At 50.9% G+C, this 20064-nt stretch overlaps 1 protein-coding gene and 1 long non-coding RNA gene across 3 annotated transcripts in view; one reads left to right on the plus strand and one right to left on the minus strand.

Moving 5' to 3' along the window:
- The first annotated feature begins 288 nt into the window (after positions 1–288).
- Positions 289–20064, plus strand: part of CCDC102A (coiled-coil domain containing 102A) — a 54684-nt gene continuing 34908 nt past the window's right edge. The window contains exons 1-3 of one of the 2 annotated variants that reach the window (XM_075940426.2): positions 289–390; positions 536–659; positions 10245–10402. The gene's annotated coding sequence lies outside the window, so the exon portion shown is untranslated. The remainder of the gene's footprint in view (positions 391–535; positions 660–10244; positions 10403–20064) is intronic. The other variant, XM_075940425.2, reaches the window with a different exon arrangement.
- Positions 13411–19173, minus strand: LOC149523685 (uncharacterized). Its single transcript, XR_016350487.1, has 2 exons — positions 18627–19173; positions 13411–14961 (listed from the first exon to the last, which is right to left on the minus strand). It is a non-coding gene; the product is annotated as an uncharacterized LOC149523685 (long non-coding RNA).

Raw genomic sequence — 20064 nt, forward strand, 5'->3', positions numbered from 1 at the left:
GCCACGAGCTGTCTGCCGATGCTGAGGTTAGGCTGCATACTAGGCGCTATGAGGGAGGTGACTGACCTGTCTCACAGAGCAAACCTGCCCGACGTGGCTGGGTCTTTGTGGCCCCCATTCCCGTGCTTTGATGCTCACGGGTGTCTGGCACGCCGTGCTGCCAGCGCTAATAGGATGCAGTGCCAAGCCCAGCACAGATTCCCCCCCCCCCCCCCCGAGCCCCCTGCAGTGAGCAGAGGCTGAGAAGCTGATCCAAGCTTTGTGCACATATTTCCATTCTTCTGCAGGACTGTTTTCCAAGTTAAGATCCCTCCCTTCCTAACGCTCCCAGCTCTCCGCCCCTGCTTGCCCTGGGGGACTGCTCATCCCTCCAACACCAGCCGGGCATGGGTGTGTAACTTGGGCCATTCCACGGCCCCTCTCTGACTGGGCTGTGCCAATCTTTTCCCACTTCCCCTCCCCCTCCCTCCCAGCCCTGTAACCAGCTGGGAGGAGGAAAAGGAGGGGACTAAGTTCTCTTATGCCTCTCCACTAGGTCACCACCGACAGCAATCGGATCTGTTTGGGCTGGCTGTGCAGACCCTGGTTTGTGTATGTTTGGCTTCCCCGCCAGCTCGGTCCCACTGCAAAGGAGGGTGAGCCAGACTCTCTGAAAGGAGGTGAGTGATGCATGGACCCAGAGGGAGTATTGGGGGGCTTCTTGGGACCCCCTCGCCTCTCTGGGACAGGGACAGTTGCTTCCTGTTGGCGGGCACCGTATTCGGGTAACAGCCTCGAATCCTGGCCGGGCCTTTGGGTGCTACAGCGCGACAAGCAACACTAAAGCCGGAACAACGTGTCTAGTGGGTGGGGGGGGGGGGGGGGGGGGCTGAGAGCCTTTGAACCGAACTGTAAACCCTGCCTATGGTGGAAACCGCTGCAAGGCGGGGGCCGCAGCCCCTCCTGCCAGCACCTCTGCCCGGCAGGCAGGGCCGGGGCCCTGGAAGGTCCCCCGGCGGGCACGTGGGGCAGGCTGGGGGGCAGAGCGGGCGCCCTTCCCGGCTGCAGAGTTCCCGCTGAACTTCGCCTGGTGCAGGCAGCAGAGTGCGGGGGGGGGCGGCCTGACGCGCCTGCAGCCGCGGGGCCCGCAGCCAGCTGGGGGCGACCCAGTTGCGTGGGGGCGGGGGCTGCGGTTCCCCCCGCGCGCGGGCCCGGGCCAGGGGCAGCGCGGAGGAATTCGAAGCGCTCCCAGCGGGACTTCACGCAGTCACCATGGTGAGCTGAGGATTGGCGAGCCCGGCTGGCCAATGGGGCAAGGGGAGGGGAGCGAACGCCACGCCGGCCAATGCGAGCGGGGCAGAGGCGGGGCTCCGGGGAGCTGACCAATCGGATCGCTGGCTGCTTTGTCCGGCTCCCATTCAAGCCAGTGGCGAGAAACTCATTCACTGCGAAGGGCGCGAGGCCGTGGCTTCCTGCATCAGGGCTGCGGGGGCGGGGCGAGGCGCTGCCTTGTCTCACGCTCACTCCACAACCTCCCCTCCCCCCGCTCTTCCCTGCGCGTGGGCCCTTTGCCAGCTGATCCACAGCTGGGCGGGCTGCGTCAGGGCAGGGCGTGGCGCTCTGGTGCCAGCCAGGGCAGCGTGTGGGGTCCCGGGGCGCCAGGCCAGGGGAGCGAGCGGATCCTGCTGGTCTCAGCCCCTAGGGCTGCCTGGCAGAGCCGCCCCCCACGCCGCCCCCTCAAAACGGAGCAACTGATTTGAATAAATAAATCAACTCAAGGGAACGCCCGGCTGTAGATCCTGCAAACTCCCCTAGACAGATCCACGGTTGCGTTTGCTTATACTCAGAGTTGATACTTTAATGCTGAGGAATCCCCACCTCTCTGTCCCTCCAGCCCTGCAGTCTCTCACACCATAGAAAAAAGAGAGCGGGCTTCCCTTGTCCCATCTGTAACATGAGGCTAATGAAACTGACCTGAGTAAAGCACTCTGGTAGGAATAGACAGCGGGGATATTCTGGGAATAGCTATTCCACATGGGTCTTTGAAGCAAGCCCGTTATTTCAAAATATAACAATGTCCCTTGTAAACGCTGTTCCACAAGGAGTAAGGGATGTTTTGGAATAGTGGTTTATTGTTAAAGCTGTGTAGAAATTGACTAGAAATAAGCTACGCAATTTGTGTAGCTCAAATTGCACCGCTTATTTCAGGCTAAGGGTGCAATGTAGAGGCACCTTCAGAGGTCTGTGGCTGAAAAGCACTGGGATAAGGAGCTAGGCACGATGAGGATCAATAGATAAAAAAGTATATTAAGCATATAAGAACATATTGTAGGTGAAAAAGGTAACACTGCCCATAGTTAAGGTTGCCTGCATGCTCCATTATAGTACCCTGTTTCCAATAGTCCTCAGCTTTCACCAGTCAGGCCACAATTTTCCATACTAGGTATCTGCCTGAGGCTGATTTTTTTTTTGAAAGTTTCAGCTTTTTCTTGGAAGGAGATTAGAGAAAAATGTACTGATAGCAAAACAATTATTGCTACTTTTTCTCTGAAAAGCTCTATACTTTCCCCAGGAAAACTGGCCCAAGTTATATGCCTCTGAAAAATCTCAGTTCACAATATACCCCATAGAGACTTGCTAGTTTGGCAGCTAAATTCACTGAGAATTCCATGTGCATTGAGTGGGTTCCAGCTCAGCGCTGGTGGGGGTAAACAGTTAATGGCAACTTTGTGCACACTCAAAACTCCCATTGCTAGCACCCAGGCAGTGGGGAGGTGAAAGAAGAAGCTGCCTGGCTGGAATGCAGAGGGATGAGGCACAAAGAGATTAAGGCGGGGTGGAGGGGGAGGCATGCTGTGGTGGGGAAGAAGGGAGCTGAGATGGCTGGGAGGTATATGCAATAGGGAGGGATAGGAATGCCGGGATAGGAAAACAGGGTCTATATAACCACAGAGCACATATTCCTCCAGAACCTGGAATTGAACCCTGGATTCCTGAGGCTTGCCATTCCTCTTCTGTCAGCAAACAGCTGTGACACCTGGCAGCAAAAGGTGTGGCTGATCCCGCTCTAGTGGTTCCTCCACTTAGGCTATGTCAACACACCAGCGTTATTTCAGAATAACTGAAGTTATTCTGAAATAACATAGTCCACATCTATGCACAAGCAGTTATTTTGGCATCATGTTGAAATAATGTTGAGCTGGAGGACTGCTTACTCCAACTCCCGTAACCCTCATTGTACGAGGAGTAAAGGGAGTCTGGGGAAGAGTCTCTGTCTCAAAATAACTACTGTTATGTAGACAGCGCCAAAAGTCAAAATAAGCTATTTCCACTTAAGCTGTGCAATTATAGGGTTGCCAGGTGTCTGGTTTTGAACTGGACAGTCTGGTTTTTGAGCTTTCTGTCCGGGAAACAAATTGAGAAAATACTGGATATATAAATGTCAGGTATTTTCTAATTAAATACGTTTTATTATTTTATTATCATGAGTATCAATACGTAGTTACGTACTTCCTGGCTGGTAGACGTGCTCACACTGCATGAGCGTGTCTACCAGCCAGGCAGTACACAACTACGCAGTGAGGGGCAGGGCATGACGGAATCCCCGGGGCCAGACTCGCCCGTGCTCTCCGCTGGGACTGTGCGCGAAACAGGCAGCACCCTGGGATCTGTGTGCACCCGGGCCAGCCCCGCTTTGGCCGGTTCCCCCGCCCTTCTCCCTGGCCAGCCCTGCTGCCCCTGACCTCCTCTCAGCCAACCCTGCTCCTCCCGACCCCCTCCTGGGCAGCCCTGTTCCCTGCCGACTGGTTCCCTCCCCTCCCATCTCCCCCGGCCAGCCCCGCTCCCCCTGATCCCCTCCCAACCGGCCCTGCTCCCCACTGGCCAGTTCCCCCCCATCTTCCACACCAGCCCCGCTCCTCCTGACCCCCTCCCAACCAGCCCCACTCCCCCCATGGCCGGTTCCTCCCCCCACCCCATCTGAGATCAAGTGTGTCCAGTATTTTTGTCAAAACCATCTGGCAACCCCTATGCAATTAGCGTAGCTCGAGTTGCACACCTTATTTTTAGTTTAGCCCTGCTGCATAGACGGGCCCTTGAAGAATAAAATCTGCTGGTTCTACTAGCACTGCTGCATTGGTTCAAGCAGTAGCAGGCCATACTGGGTCGTAAGCTGTGACTCCTGCTGATAGTTCCAGTGAGGGGATTTCTGCTTTTCTTTAGTTTTTTAGTAAACCTAGGAAATTACATGCACAAAACTACATTAAAAGAATGTTAGTGTTGTATCAGCAAGCTAATTAATCATTAAGAAATTAATAATTCTGTCTTGAGAGCAGGGTTTGGATGGGATGCACTGAACTGGTCTTGGGGCCACATTTTGAGTTAGGATGATGGAAAGAGATACTGACTAGCTACTAGGGATGACGAACCCCATTTACAATGTTAAAGGATTAAACGAGATGGTTAACTGGACCGTGGCATTGCACAGTGGGACCTGCGGGGCTGAAGCAGCCCCCCGCCCATCGCACAGCACAGGTAGGGAGATGTTCGGACCAAGACCGGGGAGGTCCACTGTACCACACTAGGCGCACAGGTCTGTCTACTCCAGCCCTACTGGGCACCGGTTAACCGGTTACTGGTAAGCATCACACAATAATGGTGATGCTTACTGGCCGGTTACCTGTTTACATCCCTAATAGTTACCCATACAATGAGCATCATCCACCCAGACCACTAAATGGGGAAGGGATCCTGTGGAAAAAGGAGTTTGGGATCTCGTAAAAGTTGTATCAAAATGCATGCGCACAGGGCTCTGGGCTTTGCATCACTAATATTCTTTCCATGTTGGGTTTGGTAGGTACTAACTAGACATAGGGATTAAATAAACTTAAAAAACAATGAGTGGTCCTGTAGCAAATTAGGGTGCATCTATACTGCGGGTTAAGATACACAACTTACCTTAATTGCAAAGCTGAAGTGGAAGTAACTTAACTCGGCGTTTGGCGCTGTCCGCACAGCAGGAAGTCAAAGGAAGAGCACTCTTCCTCCAACTTCCCCTACTCCTCATGAAACGTTACAGAAGTCGGGTTTCAGAAGTCGGAGTTAGAAGCCCGTTATTTTGAAATCATTTTGAAATAAAGGGCTTGTTATGTAGACATGCACTCAAGCATGCAGTGTAGACATAGCCCTAGGGACGAACAAAAATATATATGGTATCATGAGCTTTCGAAGGCACAACCCACTTAGTTATGCCTACACTACCGAGTTCTTTTGACATAAGTTATTGTGAAATAATAACTCCCGAAGTAACTATTTCAAAACTAATAAGCCCCTTATTTCGAAATAACAGGCTTGGCAGTGTGGATGCTCACCGTATTATTTCAAGGTAGTTGTGTGGACGTGCCCTTTGATAGTTGAGTGAGAAAGAACATGTTTCTCATGAAATATTTCCACTCTACTCTGCACTGATTAGACATCAGTTGGAGTACTATGTCCAGTTCTGGGCACCACATTTCAAGAAAGATGTGGAGAAATTGGAGAAGGTCCAGAGAAGAGCAACAAGAATGATTAAAGGTCTAGAGAACATGACCTATGAAGGAAGATTGAAAGAATTGGGCTTGTTTAGTTTAGAAAAGAGAAGATCGAGAAGGGACATGATAGCGGTTTTCAGGTATCTAAAAGGGTGTCATGAGGAAGAGGGAGAAAACTTGTTCATCTTGGCCTCTGAGGATAGAACAAGAAGCAATGAGCTTAAACTGCAGCAAGGGAGGTTTAGGTTGGACATTATGGAAAAAGTTCCTAACTGTCAGGGTAGTCAAACACTGGAATAAATTGCCCAGGGAGGTTGTGGAATCCCCATCTCTGGGAATATTTAAGAGTAGGTTAGATAAATGTCTATCAGGGATGGTCTAGACAGTATTTGGTCCTGCCATGAGGGCAGGGGACTGGACTCGATGACCTCTCGAGGTCCCTTCCAGTCCTACTATTCTATGATTCTATGATATGGGAGAAAGTCTGTGCTGCTCTCTGAGGGGTGTAGCAAAGAACTGATGGCGCAATGGGAGGGGGGTTAATGTAGTGATAACCCACCTGTGCACCCTCCTGATTCCAGGCTACTTCGGAGGTTAAAGGGGGCCTCTCAATTAACTTCCCCTGGAATCTCTGCCCATGCCCTTCACAGTTTGACGGGTGCCTTCCACCGTGGGAGAAGCCTCCCCTGGTGTTTTCAGCGCCCTCTTGCCCTTCCTCAGCCCTTTCCTGCGGCAGACAGAGTTCCTCGCGAGGCTGAGCGTCCGTCCCAGCTGTGGCACACTAGTCTGTCGGTCTGCATATTTCTCTTGCCAGGTTAAATTCATCTCATCTGGTTTTAGAGATGAGCGCAAACCTGAAGCCCATAACACACCTCCTGAACATTTGCAAAATGTGGGTGTGACGGTTCTAGTTCTGGGCGTGAGCCCGTGCCCCCTTTCTCGGGGTCACGGCCCAGCGAACCCTCCGTCCGTCCCTCTAGTTTACAGTGTTTTAATGGGTGCGAGCTCCCGCTGGCCCCTCCCTCCTAGGGGGGGCGAGGCGGGGCCCTGTGAGCCCGGTGTTCCTGGTCCCCTCTCCCGGGGGCCTCAGTCTGACCTCCCGGGCTGTGGGGTAGGGCTGTCTCTCGTCTCCATCACGCGCCTTCAACACCCGTTGGGGTTGTAATACGGAGTGAGCCAGCGGGGTTAGGGGGACCCGGGCCCACCCTCTCCACCGGGTCCCAGCCCGGGACCCTAAGGGTTTGGGTGCTGATCCCTCACCCGGCTGACGGGGTTCCAACCCGCAGGGCGTCAGCCCATGGGCGCCAAAAGGGCCCTGTCCCGGGCTGCTTCCTAGCCAGCCCTATGGCTGCAGCCCCCGCAGCCGAGCCGCCCGTTCTCACCTCCTCGTCCGTCGTACCGGGGCTCTGGTCCTGCGTCCCTCCGGAGTTCCGTCCGTCCGGTTCCACCGGGAGGGGAGGGATCGTCTCCTGGGCATCCCTCCTCTGGCCTTGGCTTGCGGCCTCCTTTTAAACCTCCCGCTGGAGGTCGCGTCGGCGTCCCCGCCCTCGCCCCCGCTGTCGCGGGTGTCCGTGCGTCGGGATGCAGGGGGCGGGGTTGCATCCCGGTGTCCTCCACCGGTACCCCGCACGCCCCGCCCGACCTGCCGGCAGCCCCGACTCCCCGCAGCCGCAGAGCTCCACTCCCTGTGGCATTCAGCGAGCGGGTCCTCCCGGCGATGCGCTGGCGAGGCCGCCCCTCCCAGGCGTTCTGCCGGGGCCGCTGCCCGCCCCGCTCTAGTGCAGGCCGCCGCCGGCCCATCACAGTGGGTCTTACCTCTGAAAATCAGCCCCTAGATCTGGGGTGGGCAATAATTTTGGCCGAGGGGCCACTTAAAAAATTTTGAAGTAGCCCCAGCCCACCCTGGAAGGGGTGGGGCTACCCCACCTGCAGACCATGATTGGTCTGGGGTTGGGGGAACCCCTTTGCCCTCCCTTCCCACTAAGCACCCATGCCCTGGAAGAGGCTTGGCACACTCCCCCATCCCCAGGCCAATTAGGGCCTGGGAATGGGGGGCACAGGAAGCCTCCTCCTGCCCTGCAAGGAACACATGGCACTTTGAAGTGCCCGCTGGGCTGGGGCAGGGCGAGGGAAGCTTCATGCAGCTCCTCTGCCCGTAGCCCCTAATTGGCCTGGGGGTAGAGGAGCTCCTGAAACCTCCTCCGCTCTTCCCGCCCCCCCCCCTCCCCACAGCCCTGCGAGCAGCCCTTTGGCCCGCCCCTGCCCTAGATAATTCCCTCTTTGGGTCTTGTGCCACATCTTCCTCTTGTCTTGGAAAGCACCCAGCAAATTGTGCGCTTAACACTGCAGTCTGTGTGATAAAAGCCCATGTTAGCAATGTCTAGTGCGGAAAAACCTCTAAGCTAAGAAAGAAAGAAAGAAAGAAAGAAAGGGTACGTCTACACTACAGTGCTAGTTCGAACTAACTTAGTTCGAATTAGTTAATTCGAACTAAGCTAGTTCGAACTAACGCGTCTAGAACTAAAAACTAGTTCGAACTAGCGTTTTGCTAGTTCGAACTAGTAAGTCCACATTGAGTGGACTCTGAACAGGGCTTAAGGATGGCCGGAAGCAGTGCCGGCAGGGCATAAAAGGAGGACTTAGAGCATGGAGATGCTGTCTCAGGCTAGCCGAGGGCTGCGCTTAAAGGGTCCCGACCCCCACCCCGGACACACAGTTCTAAGGGGTGCCCCGCTTCCAAAGAAGTTCTGGCTTGGAGTGCCCTGAGTGCCCACACTGGGCACATCACACCACTCGGCCATCAGCCCGGCTGCACTTGCCGCAGGCTGCCATCTGGGGAGAGGGAGTAATTGGGGGGCTGCAGGAGAGCTTCCACCCCCAGAAGCCCGCAGAGCCAGCCCAGTCCTCCCCATCGGGGGCTCGTACCCCATTCCTCCCTCACCTCCTTCCACTTACCCTTCCCTAGCCCCTCTTCTTATTGATGTACAAAATAAAGATAACGTTTCTTCCAACATTGACTCTGTCTTTATTGAACAAAACTGGGGGAGACTGGGAAAAGGAGGTGGGAGAGGGGAAGAGAAAGGCTGGGAGAGGGGAGGGCAACTAACATGATCAGGGGTTGGGAACAGGTCCCAGATGAAGAAAGGCTACAGAGACTGGGACTGTCCAGCTTAGAAAAGAGGAGACGGAGGGGGGACAGGATAGAGGTCTCTAAAAGCAGGGGTTGGGTGGAGAGGGTGCATTCAGAAAAGTTCTTCCTGAGTTCCCATAAAGAAGGACTAGAGGACACCAAAGGAAAGGAATGGGTAGCAGGCTTGAAACTAGTAAGAGAAAGTTGTTCGTCTTGACAAAGCAAATAGTTAACCTGCGGAACTCCTTGCTGCAGGAGGCTGTGAAGGCTACAACTAGAACAGAGTTGAAAGGGAAGTGAGATCAAGTCATGGAGGTTGGGTCCATGGAGTGGTATTAGCCAGGGGGTAGGAGTGGTGTCCCTGCCCAAAGTTTGTGGAAGGCTGGAGAGGGATGGCACGAGACAAATGGCTTGGTCACTGTCTTCGGTCCATCCCCTCCAGGGTCCCTAGGGTTGGCCGCTGTCGGCAGACAGGCTACTGGGCTAGATGGACCTTTGGTCTGACCCAGGACGGCCATTGTAAGCTCAGGGCTCAGGGTCGGGGGTCTCAGTGGACCCCCTTGATTTTCATGCACACCTGGTCCTGGGTGGCCAGGCTGGCAGCTCTCCTGCCCTAGACGGTCACTTTCCTGTGCCTAGTGCGGAGATCGTGGACGAGGTCCACGATGTCCGCACTAGCCCAGGAAGGTGCCCGCCTCTTGCGGTCCAGGGCAAGCTCCCGGGAGCCGCCAGCCTGGTCCCGGCAAGAGGGGGTGGGCTGGGGGGCATCGGGTGGGTGGCTCTGTGCCGTGCCAGGTGCAGGGTCTGCTGGCTGGGTGCTGGCAGGCTTGCACCTGGCACGGGCACCGTAGCCAGCCCGTGCCCCTTTAAGGGGTCCGGGGCCGGGAGGGGGGCATAGAGTTTCCCTGGTGTTGGCCAGAGTGGCCACCAGGGAAACCTGGGGAGGGCTAGCCTCCCACTAGTTCGAACTAAAGGGCTACACAGCCCTTAGTTCGAACTAGCTAGTTCGAACTAGGCGTTAGTCCTCGTAAAATGAGGTTTACCTAGTTCGAACTAAGCGCTCCGCTAGTTCGATTCAAATTCGAACTAGCGGAGCGCTAGTGTAGCACCTATTAAAGTTAGTTCGAACTAACGTCCGTTAGTTCGAACTAACTTTGTAGTGTAGACATACCCAAAGAAAGAAAGAAAGAAAGAAAGAAAGAAAGAAAGAAAGAAAGAAAGAAAGAAAGAAAGAAAGAAAGAACTGGAAACATGCCATGTTTATAACATCCAAATGGGCAGAAGCAGGAAGTCAGAACCAAGACTGGGCTCCATTTGGCAATGAATTGTATGGTATGCAGCAGTGCTGTGGAGCCGGGGAGGTTGCTTGGAGCAACTCCAAGCTAGCCCTACGGGTGGGCCAGGCGTGTGTCCTGCTCTGCACTCTGTGCAAATCTCCACGTGCTGTAACATGCTGAGTAAGCCTGTAAAATGCACTTTCTGGGGACCTGGGAGCTAGCCCAAGACCTGTCCGCTGCTAAGTGGAGGGAGTGGTGTTAAACTTGAGAGCCAGGTGGCTCTGTCTGCTCTTTTCTGTTCAGAAACTACAGAGATTGATATTTTCATAGAATCCTAGAACTGGAAGGAAACTCCAGGCCCCCTCACTCACGGCAGGACCAGCCACCATCTAGACCGTCCCTGACAGGCGTTTGTCGAACTTGCTCTTACGATGGAGATTCCACAACTTTCCTAGGCAATTTATTCCAGTGTTTAACCACCCTGACAGGTAGGAAGTTTTTCCTAATGTCCAGACTAAACCTCCCTTGCTGCAATTTAAGCCCATTGCTTCTTGTCTGACTCTCAGGCTGTGTCTACATTGGCACCCTTTTCCGGAAATGCTTAAAACAGAACAGTTTTCCGTTATAAGTATTTCCGGAAAAAGCGCGTCTACATTGGCAGGATGCTTTTCCGGAAAAGCACTTTTTCCGGAAAAGCGTCCGTGGCCAATGTAGACGTGCTTTTCCGGAAAAAAGCCCCGATTGTCATTTTCGCGATCGGGGCTTTTTTGCGGAAAAGACTACTGTGCTGTCTACACTGACCCTTTTCCGGAATAGTTTTTCCGGAAAAGGACTTTTGCCCGAACGGGAGCAGCATAGTTTTTCCGGAAAAACACTGACAATTTTACAGTAGATTGTCATTGCTTTTCCGGAAAAGCAAGCGGTCAGTGTAGACAGCTGGCAAGTTATTCCGGAAAAGCGGCTGCTTTTCCGGAATAAGTGGCCCAGTGTAGACACAGCCTCAGAGATTAACAAGAATAATTTTTCTCCCTCCTCCTTATAACAATCTTTTAGATACATGAAAGCTGGTACGTCCCTCCCAGTTCTTTTACTTTTCCCTCATAGCTCATGTTTTCTAGACATGTCATCATTTTTATCACTCTTCTCTGGACCGTCTCCAATTTCTCCACATTGTTCCTAAAATTTGGCACCCAGAAATGGACACCAAGAGTTGGCTCCAGTTGAGACTTAATCAGCGCAGAACGAGCGGAAGAATGACTTCTTGTATCTTGCTCACAACACTCCTCTTAATGCCTCCCAGAATGATGTTACCTTTTTTCTTTTTTGCAAGAGTGCCAGACTCTTGACTCATATTTTGCTCGTGGCCCGTTATGACCCCTAGATCCCTTTCAGCAGTGCTCCTTCCTAGACAGTTGCTTCCCGTTATGTGTGTTTGAAACTGATTGTTCCTCCCTAAGTGGACTTTGCATTTGTCCTGGTTGAATTTCATTCTGTTTACTTCAGACTATTTCTCCAGGTTGTCCAGAGCATTTTGAATTACCGTCCTGCCCTCCAAAGCACTTGCAACCCCTCCCAACTTGGTATCATCTGCAAACTTTTTCTGTCCATTAGCTGCAGAGAGTGGGAAAGGCTTGTCTCTGAGTTTGCGTTTCCAGCCCCCGTTTGTCTAGCAGGCGGGTTGCTAGTAGAATTTGGTGCTTGGCATCACGCTGGCCGGAATGACACATACTGTAGGAAGGTGGACAGGGAGCTTCTAGGCACCGCCCTCAGTGCGCCTCAGCTGATCTACAGCACGTGCTGAATCCTGGTCTGAATCCTGTTCAGTTCTGCCAATGCACCTGAATCCAGACCCTCGATCCCACCCACCTCAGCCAAAGCTCCTCGGCTCGGATCTGCTTTTGCCAGTTGTTGCTTCCCCTACTGTTCTGCCCCCAGATTGCAGGCCCCCTCTTTGCCCAGCACCCCACTATTCCAGTCCTAGAGCCCCTCACAACTCTTCCAGTGCATGTCCGCACTGGTCTGCAGCACCCCTCTCACACGGCTCAGTCCGTGCACCCGGCCCAGTTTGTCCAGTCACAGTCCTGCCAATTATCCGGCACTGACCCACAGCACTTCCTCCTGTTCCACTCCAGGACCCGCCTCACATGAGCCTGTATGGTGTCCTTAGAGAACACGTAGCTCTTTGAAGCCCTGTGCAGACAGTACCCAGTTATCATGGAAGCTCTGGGAAACCTTCCCCCCAAGTCACAAGTGAGGTGCCTGGAGGCAAAGTGACTTGCCAAAGGCGACACAGGGCATGATGCCAGAGCTGGATTTCGAGTTATCTCATGGCTCCTTGCTGGAAGGACTTATTCCCATCCACCTCTCATTTCCCCCCTGCTCGGAGTGATAGAGGGGTTGTGATGTGAATGGATGGGGGTAAGGTGAGCCTAACAAATTCATTTCATTTGTATCTCTTGACCCTGAGCGTCCATGGGTGTTGGATCTTGGATCTAGTCCTTTGTGGGATCTCCCATCCATTCGACCGGGTCCTTTCATTTCATGTTCATGTCCCGGGCCGGAGAGTCCTGAAGGAAGGAAAATTTCCTCCTGGGTTCAGCAGTGCACAATTGCTTGGGTGTGTTAAGATGTGGGATGTTTTCTCAGCTTCCTAACTAGCCCTCGTTCCAGATCCTGCTGGAGGCAGGGTGCCAGGCGGTCTGGACCAATGGTCTGACTTGGTACCGCTGGTCCTACATTGCCAGCCCTTCATTCACTCAGAGCTGTGGATGAAATCTGGGAGCAATCTCCCGTCTCCTCACTGACCACACATGGACCAGAGACTCCGTACCAATCCTGATTTCTCTCCTGCAGGGGTGGGGTTGTTGGAGGATGATGTGTTGACTTGTCTTAAGGGGAATGGGGGGGAGAGTGTTTCCTTTTTCATCTTCTGCCTCTACAGGCACACGGATTCAGGAAACAAAGGGCTAAGGACTTGACACCAACACAATTGAGGCTGCAAATAGTGTTGGATGCTGACGATCCTTGCTCGCATGCACAGGGCTAGACTGATCACCGGGGGCGAGATGCTGGTACCCTGACATGCTGAAGAACCAGCAGGACCAGTGCTCACACTGTGAGTCAGGGCTCCACACACTGGCCCCCTGTCAGCCGACGGTCAGGGCAGTGTGTGTGTGTATGCTTCTGAGAAAAGGTTTAACGTCCGTGTCTTTACTGCTAGGACCGGGGTCCCGTCGCAGAGGGTGGCCAGCAGGCCAACAGACGCCCCGTTATATAGAAAGAGCTTATTACACCTTAGATTTTAACTGCTAGAACACAGGGGTTCCTTCGCAGCGGGCAGCCTGGGAAAGGCTGGAAAGGTGCCCCAACGGATCTTGTCACCTGGGAGTGACACAGATCCAAACGCCCAAGCTCTCTCTATGTCTGTCCCTTTTATGACCGGCTGAAGTTCTTTTAAATTGTGCTTGGTTCTGTTACAGCAACTGAAGGAGTCAGGTTAAAGCTTAAACAGTTACAGGTTTATTAAAAGACTTATAAAAGCATATGGTTACAATGGCTATTGCTCTATTTCTTAAATGCTAACAAATACAGATTTTAAAAATGGTTACAAAGAAAATAAAGATAGAAAATAGAAATAATGGTACCAAGTGACAGCTTAATCTTTAAAGAGCTCTAAGTCTATGTATATATATACTTAAGCAAAGGACCACATCCAGGTACAATTTTTACCCCTTTCTGTGCCTCTCGACTCCAGCGTGTCAGGCCAGGGCCGGTCTCTCAATTCCTAGGAAAGACGAATACGAGGTGGGCGTCCCCTTGGAACCTCGGGAGATCAAACACCAAACCCGACCAGCAGATAGATGGTAGATTGACACTCAGAGAAAATGCGCTGCTGGACCTATCTTTATACCCTTGGGGGCCCGTATTCTCTTTCTTATCTAAGATGCCGAATTCTACTGGTCCGTTTTGTGGCGCCAGTTCTTACAAGCAAGTTTCAAGTTAATTTACACTTGCAAGAGAGATAACTAAATTGTGAGCACTAGACATTTTTTTACTGGGCGAGAGATTCCTCCCCCCGCGGATGGATGTGTGTTCGTATCAATATGGGTTTGAGTCAAGGGCACTCCTTGGCAGCCTCTTGGTCAGCAATTGGCGTATCTCTGTTTACAGCCATTCACGGTCACACAGCCTGGGCCTTCTGCTCTGTGTGCCCTGTATGCTCCAGGCAAGCAAAAATGGATGTTACAAGGGGGTTCCTGTCTGGCTACATTCCACCCCCTGATACGACACACCACATCCCAGGATACAAGATGGCGGTGATACCAGCACCTCTTGCCCACCTTGGGGGAATCTAGAAGTGCCCGATGGCCGGAATAGAAGGTTCAGGATCTAGGAATTGGCTAGGGTCCTTTCCTAGTGCTGTATATCGAATGTGCACAAAAAAGGTAGCTGCTTTAACTAGGCATTGCACAATACATAGAGCTATGCAGAAAATGATTACAAAAATTACAGTGGTTAGAGCAGTGGTTATAACAGAGTGTAAAAAAAAGGAGTTAGGGAAAATCTCAGCTGTTGGGCTAACCAATTTAGCCATGAGATGTTTACATTCTTAGTTACAGCATGTCTTACCCCATACCATCCATTGCCACTTCCTTTGCCTCCCCCCAAAGTTATTTTGAGGATTGCGGTGGTCGCTGTTATCGAACCATACCGGTCTCCATTGGAAGATGTCACTCTTGTTCCATCAGTTGTTTTGGGCTGAGAGGGACAAACTCGATTCTCAGTCCAGTAGAGGAGTTAAGTAAGGTGTTCTGGTACAGCAGTAGCAGTTGGGATGAGGAAGAAGACCATGGCGAGTTGGAGTACCATGTCTTGCTTCAGCTTAGGTTTCTTTTTCTATAGTTCAGTCTATAACAACAGCGATTGCAAGCACTGCAACAGCAAGCGGTATATATACAAAAAGTTCATGATGGTTTCCCGGATCCACACCAGCGCTGGGAGGGATACATCCCACTGGAGCACTGTTCAGGGCCATTGCCTCAGTTTCCTGTAATAAAACAAAAAAGTTCGCTGGTCTTGGATACAATCCAAGCCTCAGTAATGGTTATTGGTGTTAGCCCAGCGTCTGCAGTGGTCTAGACTCCTTTTCCTTTGTAGGAGTGCAGTACGTAGGTTTGCATTCTTAAACTGGGGTGTTTGATTACTACAGTGTCTTCAGGTGCATATTTAGAATCTTTGAGTGGCACAGTGTGGCTAGGAGAGGTTCTCCCTGTAGGGAAGAAATCTCTTACTGATCGGACTGCCTGTAGGGGTCTGCCGATTGTTTAATCTTTGCACCACAGTATCTAATCTGTTTTCCTATTTGCCATCTGTGGGCCTTTGGGTCCTCATGGATTCTTTACTTCCCCACTCCCATGGGTAGGCACGGGGGAGATGGGGACTCACCACCATAAGGGCTGGGTGGTCAAAGCTATCCTATTCTTCAATACTGGCTTCCTAATTTAATTTAGTTCCATTAATTAACAATCTAATCAGTCTCTGGTCTAAATATCTGGTTAGATCTAGTGAAGTGGACACAGAGCTGGACAGATCCTTCAAACTATCTAGGATCACTTGGTTGGCTTGGCTGGTGTGTAGGCCTTTACAGGCACTGGATATTACTGCATCTACCAGCCTGTATTCTATACAAACTTTAACTCAGAGGACTGTGTATTTGTTCTATGTATGTGACTTGAAGGAGGTTACGTTGACTAGAGTCACTGTTTCTTTTAAAGGACCAAGCATGGTTCACAGATATTTAATTGTTAACCCATGCAATTCTATAATTCTTGAGGCCTTTTAAGGCATCAGGCACCAGTAAGTAGCAGGGCAAGTAGCTGTTATTGCAATGGTGAGGTTACTAGTTTCCTCATTGTTGTGGGCATCTTTACTTAAATATGCTGATGTCCTACTTGCCTGTGTTGTTTCTTATAGATTTCTTATTATCTCTGGCACTTTAGAGCTATTAAAGCAAAACTAATCTGGTGGGGGAGAGGGCTGGTACCTCACTCCCAGTTTTTCTGTTCACGTGATGCACTCCTTGCTTCTTTCCAGTTTCTTCTTTATTCACCTGTGGAGACATTGTTAACATTCTCCTAGCCTAAACAATTACTAAACTATCATCCTTTCACTAAAGTTTAAAGTTGCCAATTGACTAAGTTTACAGTTGCCAATTGATTGGGCCCAATTATTAATTTTGTTGGTTTAAATTCATGCTTCTGCTTTACTCAGAGTATCCTTTCATTAAAACAATATCTTACACACAACAATATTTTTAATTCGTGTTACAATTAAGACACACAAGACAAACTTGGACAGAACACAAACTTATTGTGTCATGACACAGAACCATGGTTTTTTGTCGTTGTTGTTTGTTGTTTTTCTTCAGCTGGCACCAGCGCTTTCTGATGATCTGAAAGACAAGAAAACATTTCTACCCCCGTCGGGGTGGTCTATTATAACTTAAAATACTGCCTAAGATCTGCTAGGGGAATCGGTTACAGCTAGTTCCTTACCACTTCCATGGGCGAGTGAGCTATAACTTTACGAGAACAAGGGCGCTTCATCGGTACTCGTGACCTTCCACTCCCTCGAATTACCTCTAGAGTTGCTAGCCTTCCCCAACAGTGGCATGCCTCAGTTTCCCTCTTGTACCACAGATCAGGCTTAATGTGTAAAGCTATAGTGCTTTTCCTTAGCACAAGGTGTTGGTTGGCCAGTTACTGTTCCTGCAAGCAAAAAGCTTTTATTTTCCTGAAAAGAATCATATGTACAATGTTACAGGCTTACTTATGAGGGACAGTTGGTTTCAAACCTCTTCAGAACAGACAGGCAGTCTGCACCCACTTACAACCTTGGATCTGAGAGCAAGCTAAAAGTGTTATCAACTCAGCCTTGAACATAGACACAATGAAGTTTCAGAGTTTGAATTTCTTAAAACAATAACTTGGTTTTCTTAGAGAGCAAATTTAACCTTAAAAGTTGAATGCCTAACAGAAGCACTAACCAATTTGTGCATTGTCTGTTTGCAATTTTAAGCAAGAGGACATAATCCAAAACAAAATAAAACTAGTTCATTTGAAACCTACAAAATAAAGTGACAGTATATAGAGCTCATTCTTTGGACAGTCATTTTCCTTTGGGCTATTCCCGGTGGCAACTCCTTTCCTTCCAATATGGGCTTAATGATTGGGAGAGGAGTGTGAAGTGTTATGGCTTGAGCTTGGGTTAGCTCCTCTGTTTCCCTTAGTGCTGTGTAGGCTGTCAAAAGCACTTTTCATAAAGCGTGTAATTTAACTGTGACCTCTGCCATAACTTCGAGCCAAACTGTATGGGGCGGCGGGGTACAGTTTCTCCTTCTTGCCATAAGGCATAGGACATCTCTGTGTTTCCCACAGTAAGGTACAAATGAAATGGGGCATTCAGGTGAATCGGACCCATAGACTGATAAGTGCGTATCTCATTATCAGCTGTCTCTCAGAGCTTCCTCATGGGGGGGGGGGACTCATTTCCAGCGAGCATGCTTCCTGAGCAAATTATACGGGGAGTAGGTACAAATTAAGATTCCCCGTTTTTTCAGATCTTTAATTAGTTCACAGACCGGAGCCATAGCTTCGGCTGGAATGCTGTACTGTTTTATCTTGGTTACAGTGGAAGGCGGGAGAGCGGGGGTTTGAGCCAGCAAAGTTTTAAAGCCAGCTCCAAAAGCTCATTTTTCTCCATTAATTACTTTCTCCTTCCCCTCTCTAGCCTCAGGAGGAGCCGTTCCTGAAGGTGCTCTATGTCCTTATTTAGGGTTCACACCTGGGTATCCAGGTTCTGGCATTGCTCCTAGAGTTTGTATCTCTCTCTCTGCACCTTTATCAGCTCTGTTTCTAAGTTCCAGTAGCTAGAGCAGGCTGCTTGCCACACACCCTTTAACAGCCAGATGCAAGCGCCTTTCCTTAACATCTCTTTATCCCACTTAGGGTTGCCCCATCCCTCTCGGGCAAACTCTTTTTCTATACAGTTAAAATCCATGTCAATCGTGACTGGCTTCATGCTGCTGTATTTGAACCAATAGCACAATCCTGCCGACTACGCCAATTCTGTCAGCCGACGGTCAGGGCAGTGTGTGTGTGTATGCTTCTGAGAAAAGGTTTAACGTCCGTGTCTTTACTGCTAGGACCGGGGTCCCGTCGCAGAGGGTGGCCAGCAGGCCAACAGACGCCCCGTTATATAGAAAGAGCTTATTACACCTTAGATTTTAACTGCTAGAACACAGGGGTTCCTTCGCAGCGGGCAGCCTGGGAAAGGCTGGAAAGGTGCCCCAACGGATCTTGTCACCTGGGAGTGACACAGATCCAAACGCCCAAGCTCTCTCTATGTCTGTCCCTTTTATGACCGGCTGAAGTTCTTTTAAATTGTGCTTGGTTCTGTTACAGCAACTGAAGGAGTCAGGTTAAAGCTTAAACAGTTACAGGTTTATTAAAAGACTTATAAAAGCATATGGTTACAATGGCTATTGCTCTATTTCTTAAATGCTAACAAATACAGATTTTAAAAATGGTTACAAAGAAAATAAAGATAGAAAATAGAAATAATGGTACCAAGTGACAGCTTAATCTTTAAAGAGCTCTAAGTCTATGTATATATATACTTAAGCAAAGGACCACATCCAGGTACAATTTTTACCCCTTTCTGTGCCTCTCGACTCCAGCGTGTCAGGCCAGGGCCGGTCTCTCAATTCCTAGGAAAGACGAATACGAGGTGGGCGTCCCCTTGGAACCTCGGGAGATCAAACACCAAACCCGACCAGCAGATAGATGGTAGATTGACACTCAGAGAAAATGCGCTGCTGGACCTATCTTTATACCCTTGGGGGCCCGTATTCTCTTTCTTATCTAAGATGCCGAATTCTACTGGTCCGTTTTGTGGCGCCAGTTCTTACAAGCAAGTTTCAAGTTAATTTACACTTGCAAGAGAGATAACTAAATTGTGAGCACTAGACATTTTTTTACTGGGCGAGAGATTCCTCCCCCCGCGGATGGATGTGTGTTCGTATCAATATGGGTTTGAGTCAAGGGCACTCCTTGGCAGCCTCTTGGTCAGCAATTGGCGTATCTCTGTTTACAGCCATTCACGGTCACACAGCCTGGGCCTTCTGCTCTGTGTGCCCTGTATGCTCCAGGCAAGCAAAAATGGATGTTACAAGGGGGTTCCTGTCTGGCTACACCCCCAGTATGCAGCCAGGAGGGAATTCTGCCCTCCAGCCCCTCCGTGGGGTGTGTGGCAGAGCCCTTATTGAAGAGACTGGCTGCGGGTAGAGAAGGGCTGCTGGGCAGGGTGGACCCGTGCTCTCTGGTACAGAGAATCCTCTCTCACATGCCTGGTTAATCTCAGGGAAATTTTTTTTCTAGCTTAGATTGGCAGGTCCCAGGTGTGAGGAGGGTCACCTGCATTAGCAGGGTGGGGCATGATTCTCCTGCTAGGATCATCTGTGCATATCCAGCCTAATGAATCCCCTGCCAGTGCAGGCTCTCGGGCATTGCTGGTACCTTGGTTCTCGGCCTGAACTTCACAACAGCTTGGTCTGCCGAGGACTGAAATGCTGTTGTCTAACTGACGTCCTCGGGCTCAGCGTAGGGGCATCTGGGTGAATTGCGATGGCAGGAGGTCAGACTCGGTGATCGTACTCTCTGCGCAACACTGTCTTCTCCTGCAGGGTGGAGCAGGGCCCTGCGTCAGGTGCAGGCTGGTGTAAAGTGGGGGATGAGCATAGCTAGGTCTCCGTGCCCCATCCCCGCCCCTGGGGTTAGTACAGGAGGTCTGAGGCCTGCAACTGGCCGCTGTGTCCATCTGCTCTTGGGCTGCCCAGCGCAGTTAAGCAGCTTTCAGCGATTAGGCCTGTAACCACTGTGGGCTGACTGTCCTCTGGACCCTGTACTTATCCAGTTAAGACTCTCCAGCACCCTCCCATTGGGGTTTCCTGGAGCGGTTTCCTAGTTTGGCAGAGCCACCAGCCTCCTTCTTGGACTGAGAAATCAGCTCAGCTCCGAGGGCAGCTGGCATCCATCCGGAGCTGTTTCTGTCCAGCTCTGGGCCAGGCCTTGGCAGAGCAGGGCAGAGGCCG

The sequence above is a fragment of the Pelodiscus sinensis genome, chromosome 12, assembly GCF_052426305.1.
Source record: "Pelodiscus sinensis isolate ZL-2025 chromosome 12, ASM5242630v1, whole genome shotgun sequence".
In the NCBI taxonomy this organism is placed as follows: domain Eukaryota; kingdom Metazoa; phylum Chordata; order Testudines; family Trionychidae; genus Pelodiscus; species Pelodiscus sinensis.